The sequence below is a fragment of the Mus pahari genome, chromosome X (assembly GCF_900095145.1).
Source record: "Mus pahari chromosome X, PAHARI_EIJ_v1.1, whole genome shotgun sequence".
NCBI classification, from domain to species: Eukaryota; Metazoa; Chordata; class Mammalia; order Rodentia; family Muridae; genus Mus; species Mus pahari.
Window position 1 is genome coordinate 1,487,598 of NC_034613.1, and position 11,132 is coordinate 1,498,729.

The window sequence follows — 11,132 nt, forward strand, 5'->3', positions numbered from 1 at the left end:
ATTTGAAATGTAAATAAAGAAAATATCTAATATAAAAAGTAAATAAATAATAGATGCTATATAAATAAATAAATAAATAGTATTTATCAGCTGTAAGAGTTCCCTGGTGTAATTTTTCAAGTCACCTATGTATACTATCACATAATCTACAAATAAAAATACATTGACTCTTTTCCCAGTTTGTGTCCTCTTGATTTTGTTTCTGTTGTTGTTGATATCAAGCTTTAGTCTGTAGTGGGTTGATAGGATGCAGAGAATTATTTCATATTTCTTTTTATCTGTTGAGTCTTGTTTTGTGTCCCAGTATGTGATCAATTTTGGAGTACGTTTTATGAGGTGCAGAGAATAAGATATATTCTTTTATGCTTTGTTGAAAATTCCTATAAATAGGTTAGGAACATTTGGTTTGTAACATCAATTATCTCCATCATTTTTCTGTTTAGTTATTGTCTGAATAGAATGTCTATTGATGAAAGTATTGAGACTATTGAGGATATTGAAGTCTCCCATTATCAGTTTGTGAGGGCCAATATGTTACTTAAGCTGTAATAGTTGTATCTTTTATCAACTTGGGTCCCCCTGTTTGGAGCACAGGTGTTAAGAACTGCAGTGTTCCCTTGGTGGACTTTTTCTTTGATGAGATGTTTGCCTGAAATCTCTTCTGATTAGTTTTTGTTTGAAGTCTATTTTGTCAGATATTAAAATAGCTATGCCATCTTACTTTTTTTGTCCATTTGCTTGAAATATCTTTTTTTAACTCTCTACCTTGAGGTGATGTATATCCTTGATTTTGAGATATGTTTCTTGGAAGCAGCAAAAGGATGGATCCTGTTTTTGCATCCATCCTGCTGTTAGTTTGTCATTTTACTAGGGAATTAAAGCCATTGACATTGTGAGATATCAATGGCCAATGATTGTTGTTTTGGGTGTGGGGTGGGGTGTGTGTGTGTGTGTGTGTGTGTGTGTGTGTGTGTGTGTGTGTGTGTCTTCTCTTCTGATTTGCTGTCTGGTCTGGGATGATTCCTGCACTTTCTTGGATTAGATAACCTCTTTAGGTTGGAGTTTACCTGTTAGCATCTTCTGTCAGGCTGGGTTGGTAAATAGACATTGCTAAAATTTGGTTTTATCATAGAATATTTTATTTTCTCTGTTTACGGTTATTGAAAGCTTTGCCTGGTATAGTAGTCTGGGATGGCATCTGTGGTCTCTTAGAGTCTGCAGCACATCTGTACAGGATCTTCTGGCTTTTAGAGTCTCCATTAAGAAATCAGATTTACTTCTGATAGGTCTGCCTTTATATGTTACTTGGTCTTTTTCCCTTGCAGCTCTTAATATTATTTTCTGTTCTCTATGCTTAGTTTTTTATTGTGTGTTGAGGAGACTTTCTTTTCTGGTCCAACTTACTTGATATTTTACATGCCTCTTGTACATTGACAGTCAACATTAACAGCCTCCTTTAAGTTAGGGAAATTTTCCTCTATGACTTTGTTCAAAATATTTTATGTGCTATTGACCTGGGTTTCTTCTTGAGAACTTCCTCTATTCCTGTTCTTATATTTTGTCTTTTCATAGTGCCCCAGATTTTCTGAATATTTTGTGTCATAATTTTTTATTTTAGATTTAACATTTTCTTTGAGCCAGGAATCCATTTCTTCTATCATGTCTTCAATTCCTGAGATTCTCTCTTCCATCTCTTGTATTCTGCTGGTGATGCTTGCCTCTGAGGATCTTGTTCAAGTTCCTACATTTTTCACTTCTATGTTTTCCCTAGTTTGGGATTTCTTTATTGATTCTGCTTCCACTTTCAAGTCTTGAACAGTTTTCTTTATTTCCTTCCATTGTTTGTCTTTTCAAATATTTCTTTAAGGAATTCATTTTCTCTTTAAGGACCTCGATCATTTGTATAAAGGCTGAGTTAAGGTCTTGTATTTCAGCTATGTTGGAATACTCTGAGCCTACTATGGTAAGATTGCCAGGCTTTAGTACAAACATATTTTCCTAGCTGTTATTACGTGTATTTTTACACTTGCATCTGGGCATTTGGGATTGGGAAGATTGCAATTCTAGGTGCTGATATCTGGTCTTGTCTTTTTTTGGGTAGATATTTTGTTTCTTGGTTTCTGTTTTCTCTCTGGTTGCTAAGAGAATGTGGTGGCTGTGTGTTTCCTAGTAGGAAATTCATCTGATGTTCTGATCGGTATGGCCACTATGAATCCAGGTAAAATGTACTTCTGGGTTTGGGGACCTGAGAATGAGGAATGGGGATGGCTTAGGAGGACTGAGGGAGTTCACAGGAGGGAGGAAGTCAGGGGCTTCTTGGATCTGTGTGGTTAGTCACCTGGGAATGAGGGCAGCGTGTGAGGAGAGGCCATAGTAGGTCTGCTACAGATATGAGGATTATAATGGAGATTGAATTTGGAGGGATGGAGGGAGAGGTGAAGATCTGTAGTTAGCTTACTTACTTCCCTACTCAGAATGGCCTATATGTTTCCAAGGAGTGCCTGCTGGAGCTGGGAGCTGGAACAAAGCAGAAGGTAGAGGGAATGAAGTTTGGAGGGGGAGATCTGTATAATTCACAGAAGAAAGATGCAATGGGGGAAGGGAGGCTGCAGCAGTTGTTCCACTACAGAGCTTGGGATGAGACTGGGAGATTGGACCTGGAGAAGCAGAGGGGGAAATGAAGATCTACAGTCAGCCTACCTGCTTCCCTGGCCAGAGTGGCCTGGGGCTTCCCAGGACTTGCCTCATGTTTAAAGTGACTTCTGCTACTTGGAGTAGCAATTATAAATTCTAGAGACTCAAATTAATGTGGCATCTACTTAAATAACATATGTGAACACAATCAATATGACTAGAAGAGTTTAAAAATCAGAAACTCTATCTCTTATGAAATTCATTCTTTTTTCTGGATCCTGCGAAGTATCCCCATAAGGTTTGTATGGTAGGTCAGGATGGGAAAGGACCTCACTTCATTAAGGCTCACACCATAACAGGAACATATCCCCTGGTCCTCTTTATTATTGAAATTTTTAGCTTCTAATTTGTTGGTCATATTAGTAATCAAAATAGAGTTTCATACCAGTGGCTGAGAGTAAGGGAATACATCTGAGGGAGTGACTGGGACATTTCTATTAATCATTTTTCCATTCACACAGTATATGGATTTCCTTCATGTTTCAAGAGTTCAGTTTACAGAGTGTGCAATTCACTGTTATGACTGCCCAGGGGAAAGTAAATAGGTAGCTAACTCATAAATCTGATTTTCTACAAGAGGTCAAACATACAGCACAGGCCTTAGGAGAAGAAAGGATTCAGGCTAGGCTATGAAGAAGCCTCCATGGATAACTAGTATTTGAGGCAGACAAGCAAGGTATTGGGGAAACTTATTTCAGGCAGAGAGAAATGCAAGTCAAGTCTTTGGGATGACAAGAGACCTCAGTGAGTTTATTCTAAGAAACTACTAGTAGAGCAGTTTCACCAGTGGAGGTCTAGGGGATGTACAGAAAAGAAGTCTGAAGTCATAAGGTGGGTCCAGATCACAGAAGACCTTGCAGACCATGTCAAAGAGTTGAATAGTTATTCTGCAGGCATTGGAAAACAATAGAAACAATAGATGTGGCATGCACTCTACACATAGCCTTTGCCTTCAGTCATGGAGGAAGTAGAGACTATCCAGATCATTTTGATGAAGGATAATAATGACTAGGCCCTATATAGCAACCATGACTATTTACAAGGAAGACTAATTTTTATGTAGATTGACTAAGGAGTAGGGAGTATAATGAATCCTTGATTTCTACACACACACACACACACACACACACACACACACACACACACACACCCTTTTTTTTTGTTTTGGTTTGTTTTGTTTTTCCAGACAGGGTTTCTCTGTGTAGCCTTGGCTGTCCCAGAACTCACTCTGTAGACCAGGCTGGCCTTGAATTCGAAGATCTGACTGCCTCTGCCACCCAAGTGCTGGGATTAAAGATGTGCACCACCACTACTTGGCTATAGCCTCGATTTCTTTATTGGCCAATGGGCAAAGAAACAGGTCACAAGGTTAAGGAAGGTTGTGATTTGCTGTCATTATCAATTAACATTGACCAGGAATGGATTTATATCTATTTTCCCAAGGAAAGGCTGTCCATCAGACAAGAACTCTCTCACTCCAAGTTTCCAAACATTCTCAGACCAAAATATAGATGATTTCTTCTTAGAGCTTGACAGCTTCTGACTAAGTGTAGCAACAGTATGCTCAAGACCACCCCTACTGCATCTTGGGTCAAGAAACAAACCATCCAAAAGGGGCATAGCACATTTCCCCACATAACAGTAGATCAGAAAGATTTGGATCAATAAATAGCTGCCACATACTTTTAAGAGTAGAAATTTTAAATTGTGGCATACTCATCCTCGTTATATTCCATATTTTAGTGGCTTTATTCCTAGAATCCTTCACAATACCTCCACTGGTAGCATATATGAAGAACTATAAAACATTACTTTCTCACTAACTGTGGAGAGCCATTATCTGCCATTCATTAAGTGGTCTTGCTGGAAAATTGAACTGGAGACCTAGTTCTATGAAATTACACCACAGATGAGCTTAAGCATGATATTCAGCCTGCCTCTCAAGAATTAGTCTTTAGGGGCTGGTGAGATGGCTCAGTGGGTAAGAGCACCCGACAGCTCTTCCGAAGGTCCGGAGTTCAAATCCCAGCAACCACATGGTGGCTCATAACCATCCGTAACAAGATCTGACGCCCTCTTCTGGAGTGTCTGAAGACAGCTACAGTGTACCTACATATAATAAATAAATAAATCTAAAAAAAAAAAAAAGAATTAGTCTTTAGTGGAGTGGATTAGGCCTCTGTGGGTTTAGTTCTTTAAAAAGTGAGGATTACATTGCTACAAACTAATAGAAACAACAAAGGTAGCAGGTTAGAATTAACCAAACTCTGAGTTAACAGTTATATCAGGCAGGGACCCTCATAGAATTGGGCAGACATGTTGTTGTCTCTTCAAATTTGGAAAGCTCTAACCATGCCAGAAAAATCTGCTGCTAAGAAATGTGGCATGGGGCAGGAGAGATGGCTCAGCAGTTAAGAGCACTGATTGTTCTTCCAGAGATCTTGAGTTCAATTCCCAGCAACCACATGGTGGCTAACTGACGCTGCACCGGCGCTAACCTATGACCATTTATTGAGTGGGAAAATAGTTGGGAAAACCTCCATTGTCTCCACAGAAATAGCTACATAGATATTGATTGATGTGTCTGTCTTATTTATCTATTATCATTACTATGAATAATCTTAAGAGGTAACTACCTACTGACCACAGGAGAAATCAAGCTATACTTTTAAGATGACCTTTTTCTATAAGTAACATGAACTTCTGTCCTCTACACACATGTGCACAAACATGCATCTACACCTGCACGTGCACGCACATATATACATTGCAGAGAGAGAATCTCCTAGTTTTCTTAGGTCTTCTGTGGGAGGAAATGTCACAAACACGATGGCCTTAAACAATGGAAAGTTATTCTTCATTCTGGAGACCGGAAAAGGAAGTTGGTAGTAAGCTATGAGCTCTCTGGAAGCTGCAGCAATTTGTTCTATGAATTTCTCTTAGATTCTGGTGTCTGGGGAAGTCTCAGGCATTCTGGGTTTGTGGACACATCACGTTCAGCTCTGTTTCTGTTGTCATATGGCATTTTCCCTATATGTATGTCTATGTATCGCTTCTTTTGAAAGCAGTCATATTTGGTAAAGGCCCATTCATAACCTCATCTTCAGCACAAAGACAATGCCTCCAAAGTAAAACCATCTTTGCAGGTACTGCAGAGTCCAACAAAACCAGATCAGAGACCACAAATGTTTTAGTCCAACCTTTTGTACAATAAACACTTTAGAACCACCATGATGCTGTCATAAACTGGATAATGGAGAGAGAGAGAGAAGTGACCACGGAGAGGAAATCCTGCTTCAATTTGTCCAGCATGCTTTCTACAACTGTCCCAAAACCAACAACTTTAGGAACAGCTTTCAGCTGAACCCCTACATCACTTAAAAGAAATTCCCAAACACAACTCAAAATTGGCCTTTTGTGGTGGTAGTTCAATAGTTAAGTTGAGGTTATTCTAACAATGAGAGGAGATGCCCTTGACCCTGGAAACACTCAGGATATTTGAGCTCTGAAGGAAGAGGGTTCTTGAAACTCATAAATGGCCTAATAAATCACAAACTCCACAGATCACATACCTCACATCTCCACTCCTGTAGACACTGTCAAGTAGTGGATCTGATCTAAAGGCTGAACTATCTAAGGCTTAGTGATAAACCTGGGCTCAGAGCTTTTCCTTTTGTGTTTTTGTTTTTTGTTTTTTAAGATTTATTTATTTTGTATATGTGAGTAACATTGCCTCTTCAGAGACACCAGAAGAGGGCACCAGATCCCATTACAGATGGTTGTGAGCCACCTTGTGGTTGCTTGGAATTGAACTCAGGACCTCTGGAAGAGCAGCAGTCAGTGCTCTTAACCACTGAGCCATCTCTTCAGCCCTTCCTTTTGGGTTTATGAGACTGAAAAAGTAATAAAAATGCATATTGAGACCTGACTGACATTTTAAGGAGGCTCAATACCCTTGCGGAGCCAAGAATGGAAGTCAAGCTTTTTAGGCTTTCACCTCTCTTACTCTCCTCTCTAGCCCTCCTTCTCTCTCTCCTTTCCCCCCTCTCTCCATGTGGCCATGGCCAGCCTTTCTCTCTCTTTCTACCTTCTCTCCTTCCCCCTGCCTTTCTACATTAAAGCTCTAAAACCATAGACTGTCTCTGCTCATCAAGACCTGCAGTGCTTGAACCATGGAATAGACTTTCCCCTTACGAGCTGCGCGTCTAACCTACTGCCGGAAGGCCTTCCTGCACTCAAGCCACGGACTGGACCAAGGACTCTTGTTCTGGATTCATTGACAGCAAACATATTCCTAAACTATGTACATGAAGAGAGGCTTCAAGATCTCCAATCAAGCCATTTTTAACATCTCAAATCTAAAATCACCATATTGAAGACTCACTGATACTCCATACCTCTGATCCCTTTCATGGCCACTCCGTGGAAACCAACATCAGATGACAAGGTTGTACATGTGTCACAGGAGTGTTCTTCCATCATCTATTACCTTAATACATTTCTATGTAATCAACTGAGTTCTCATTGGAAGACTCAATTAAAGAACAATTTCAATACAAGGAAATAGAAAAGAGACACAGGAATATTGAACAGATAATTATTTCTCATCTAACCATACAAAATTTCCTAAATATGTGTAAAAAATATATCTAGAATTACAAATAAAAATAGAATGGAAGCCAAAAGTAAGGCATAATTTTACAGTTACATCTGATTTTAAACCATTTTAGTAGCATAAATTAGTTAAATGTGCTCATGAGTTTCATTAAAAAATTTGTATGCCTGTATATAATGTATTTTATCATATTCCATGCATACATGCATTACTCTCTCTTGTCCCCATCCCACTCTTTGTTAATCCCCTTCCTCTTCCCAACCACACCTTCTCATATTTTCCTTTCTATTATGTATGTGTGACCCAGTGGGCTTCAATGAAGCTGTTTACAGGAGCATGGGGGAGAAATTGTTTACAGGAGCACAGACATCACTGAAGGAGACGTCTTTCCTCCCCAGCATCAACTATTTTATAGGTTTTATGGTCCAGCCTTCTGTGGGTCGCACACAGCTAATCACAGCCGCTGTGAACTCAAGAGTAGCAGTGCAAAGCTGTGGCATGCCCAGGAATCACTATTTCATACCTGGATCCCACCTTTCTCCCCTGGCTTTCTAGCTGTTATGTTTCCTGTGCCTTAAAAGGGTTGATATAAATGTTCTATTTATGGTTGAGAATTCAGCTGTCCCTTATTCTCAACATTTTGGCCAACTTTAAGTCTCTGCATTAACTGAGCAGTGCAAAAGGAAACTTCTCTGAACAAAGATAATTGCAGTACTATTTAGAAGGCAATTTGAGGGCTGGCGAGATGGCTTAACAGGTAAGAACACTGACTGCTCTTCCAAAGATCCTGAGTTCAAATCCCAGCAACCACATGGTGGCTCACAACCACCCACAATGAGATCTGACGCCCTCTTCTGGTGTGTCTGAAGACAGCTACAGTGTACTTACACATAATAAATAAATAAATAAATAAATAAATAAATAAATAAATAAAATCTTAAAAAAAAAAAGAAGAAGAAGGCAATTTGACAGGCACATCATTGTCCATTTAGCAAAGCAACAACAGTAGCTTCCCAACTAGAGCTCAGGACTTCCCCAGGCATGGGCTTTTGACCAGATTTGAATTCCCTCCTTTGGAGAGGGCCTCAAATCCAATTAGAAGGTGTTTGGTTACCCCCATAACAGAATTCCCACTGTTAGACCCCTGTATAATCCCATGGTGCTCATCTCGCCTGTATTGTAGACTATTGCTGGGCACCAGGCCCACAGCTGAGTAAAATTATTGATGGCAGTTCTCTTCCAGAAGCCCATAGAGCATCCCCTAGCATGATAAGGGCTGGCCAGAAGAAAGGACTACTAGCCTGAATCTAGCTTGAATTCTTTATGTTCTGTGACCAACACATGTAGTGTCTTCAGCAATAGGATCTTACCATGTAGCTCTAAGTGGGTGAGCTACAGTAGTAACAATTATCTATATTGCTTTGGGTTGATGTTTCTCTACCCTCTTCTCTTCCTTATCTCCTTGACCCCCTCCTCACTTAAACCGCCTCACTCCCAATTATCTCCCTTCCACTTTGTATCATGGGTTTTTTTCCCTCATTTTGTGGGCCTCTATCTACTTTCCTGGGATCTATACACACTTACATCCCCGTAAATGCACATGTTCAAAAGTTAGAAGTTAGGTTCCCGGTATGGAAAAAAAAAAAGCATGCAGTGTTTGTCTTCCTGGCCTGAGCTATCTTACTTAATACAATATATTCCACTTCCACCCATTTTCGTGCAAATTTCATGATTTCATTTTTCTTTATGTAGGAATAAAATTTCACTGTATATATTGCCACATTTTCGTTATTCGTTCATTAATTGATGGACATCCAGACTGATTCCATTTCTTTTTTTAAAGATTTATTTATTTATTTACTTTATATATGTGAGTACACTGTTGCTGTCCTTAGACACACCAGAAGAGGGCATTGGATCCCATTACAGATGGTTGTGAGCCACCGTGTGGTTGCTGTGTATTGAACTCAGGACCTCTGGAAGAGCAGTCGGTGCTCTTAACCGCTAAACCATCTCTCTATCCTTGATTCCATTTCTTTGCAGTTGTGGGACACCAATTTTCTGGCTCAATAGTCCTTTTAACTTTTCTAAAGTCTGAGACATTTTCTTATGCCATCCTACTTCCTTTCTCCCCGTCCCTCATAGCTATGAGAATTGGATGGTACTTCATTCTCTGTCACCTATAGGCCTGTGCCCCAAACAATTTCATATGCATCTGCTACCATCTTGTTACCTACTTCTTGGAAGGTCTAAGCTCACATAAATTGTACTACTGTTCAAAACCACAGGTGATCTAGTGGCATATGAGGCCTATGTCACTCAACAGCTGACAGTCAAAAAGGAGGAGATCCTCACTTTCAGATGGAAGCAGATAGTCCTTTACACAGGGGATAACCCAAGTACTAAATACTTCATCAGTAGTCCATGACCAGGGAAAATGTTTGCTGGAAGAAGAAACCTTATAAACACAATGATTCTGGCTTTCAAAAGGCAGGGCAACATATGAAAAGGTTCTGTTCTCTGGTAGACAACAATCCAAATAACCAGAAAAAGAAAAGCAAGATTATATATATATATATATATATATATATATATATATATATATATATATATATATACCCTATGCCCCTCTTCACTCCCTGTTACAAGTGAGTAGGGTGGGAAACAGGACTTTGCCTTTTTATTTTTAATTAAAAGTTTGGGTTTGGGTTTTGTTGTTGTTGATGATGTTGTTGTTGTTAGGGGTTTTTTGTTTGGGTTTGGCTTTATTTGGTTTTGGTTTGGGGGGGTGGTTTTCAGGGTTGTTTGTTTGATGTTTCGAGCCAAGGTCTTCATATATAGCCCTGGCTACCCTAGAGCTAACTATGTAAACTAGGCTGGTCTTGAACTCACAGCGATCCACCTGACTACATCTCTGAAGTACTGGAATTACAGACATGCATCAACACATCCAGTTATTTTTATTAAAAGTTCTTTATTTGTACTCTCATTTCATTTTTCTTCTTTGTTTGATTTGCTTTCTTTGACTATGGGCCTCTGATAGACTTAGTTCTAATGGATTAAACCAGACAACGCAGTTGAAATATACACATATTTTTTTTTATTCATTTTGTTTGGCCATTTTTTTTGAGACAAGGTCACAAAGGGCTTCAGACTTCATGTGTATCCAAAGATGACCATGAACTTCTGATTCTCTCCCTCCACATCCCCGAATGCTAGAATTACAGGCTTGTTGGGGATGGGAAAGTGCACACGGGGCAAATTCATCTTACAAAATCAGATATTAAATATTAAATATTAATTAAGGAGAAACAGTGATCCAGGCTGTTTTGCTTCTTTTTTCCTCCTGTTCATTTTCTCCACTTTTACCTGTATTTAATATCTGATTTTGTAAATCAAATTTGTCCTGTGTGCACCTTTCCCACCCCAAACGGGCTCTCAATATGGGGCAGAGGTTAGCCTGGGACCCTAATCTCCCCAGCGTCAGCCTCCCAAGTGTTGGAATTGTTTCAGGTTATCTGTTTGTATTCATTCTCCTCCCTCCTCCCTCACTTCTCCTTAGCTTGAGCTGCCTTATCTCCTTCATTCTTTGTTTGTTTGGTTTCTTTTCACTTCTGTCTGCTATATTGTTCCAATACTGATAACTGCTCTTGCTCAGCTTGCTTTCTTTCCTTTGCTGCATTTAGTAGTTAATATTCTAGTATACACTATACTACCCTCATTCCTTTCTCAAGGTATTGGAGTTGGGAGGTCATTGTTTTTTAATAGGTTTTACTGCATTCTCAATAGCTTAGTGGTCATCCATTCCTTTGCTTTGTGTTTA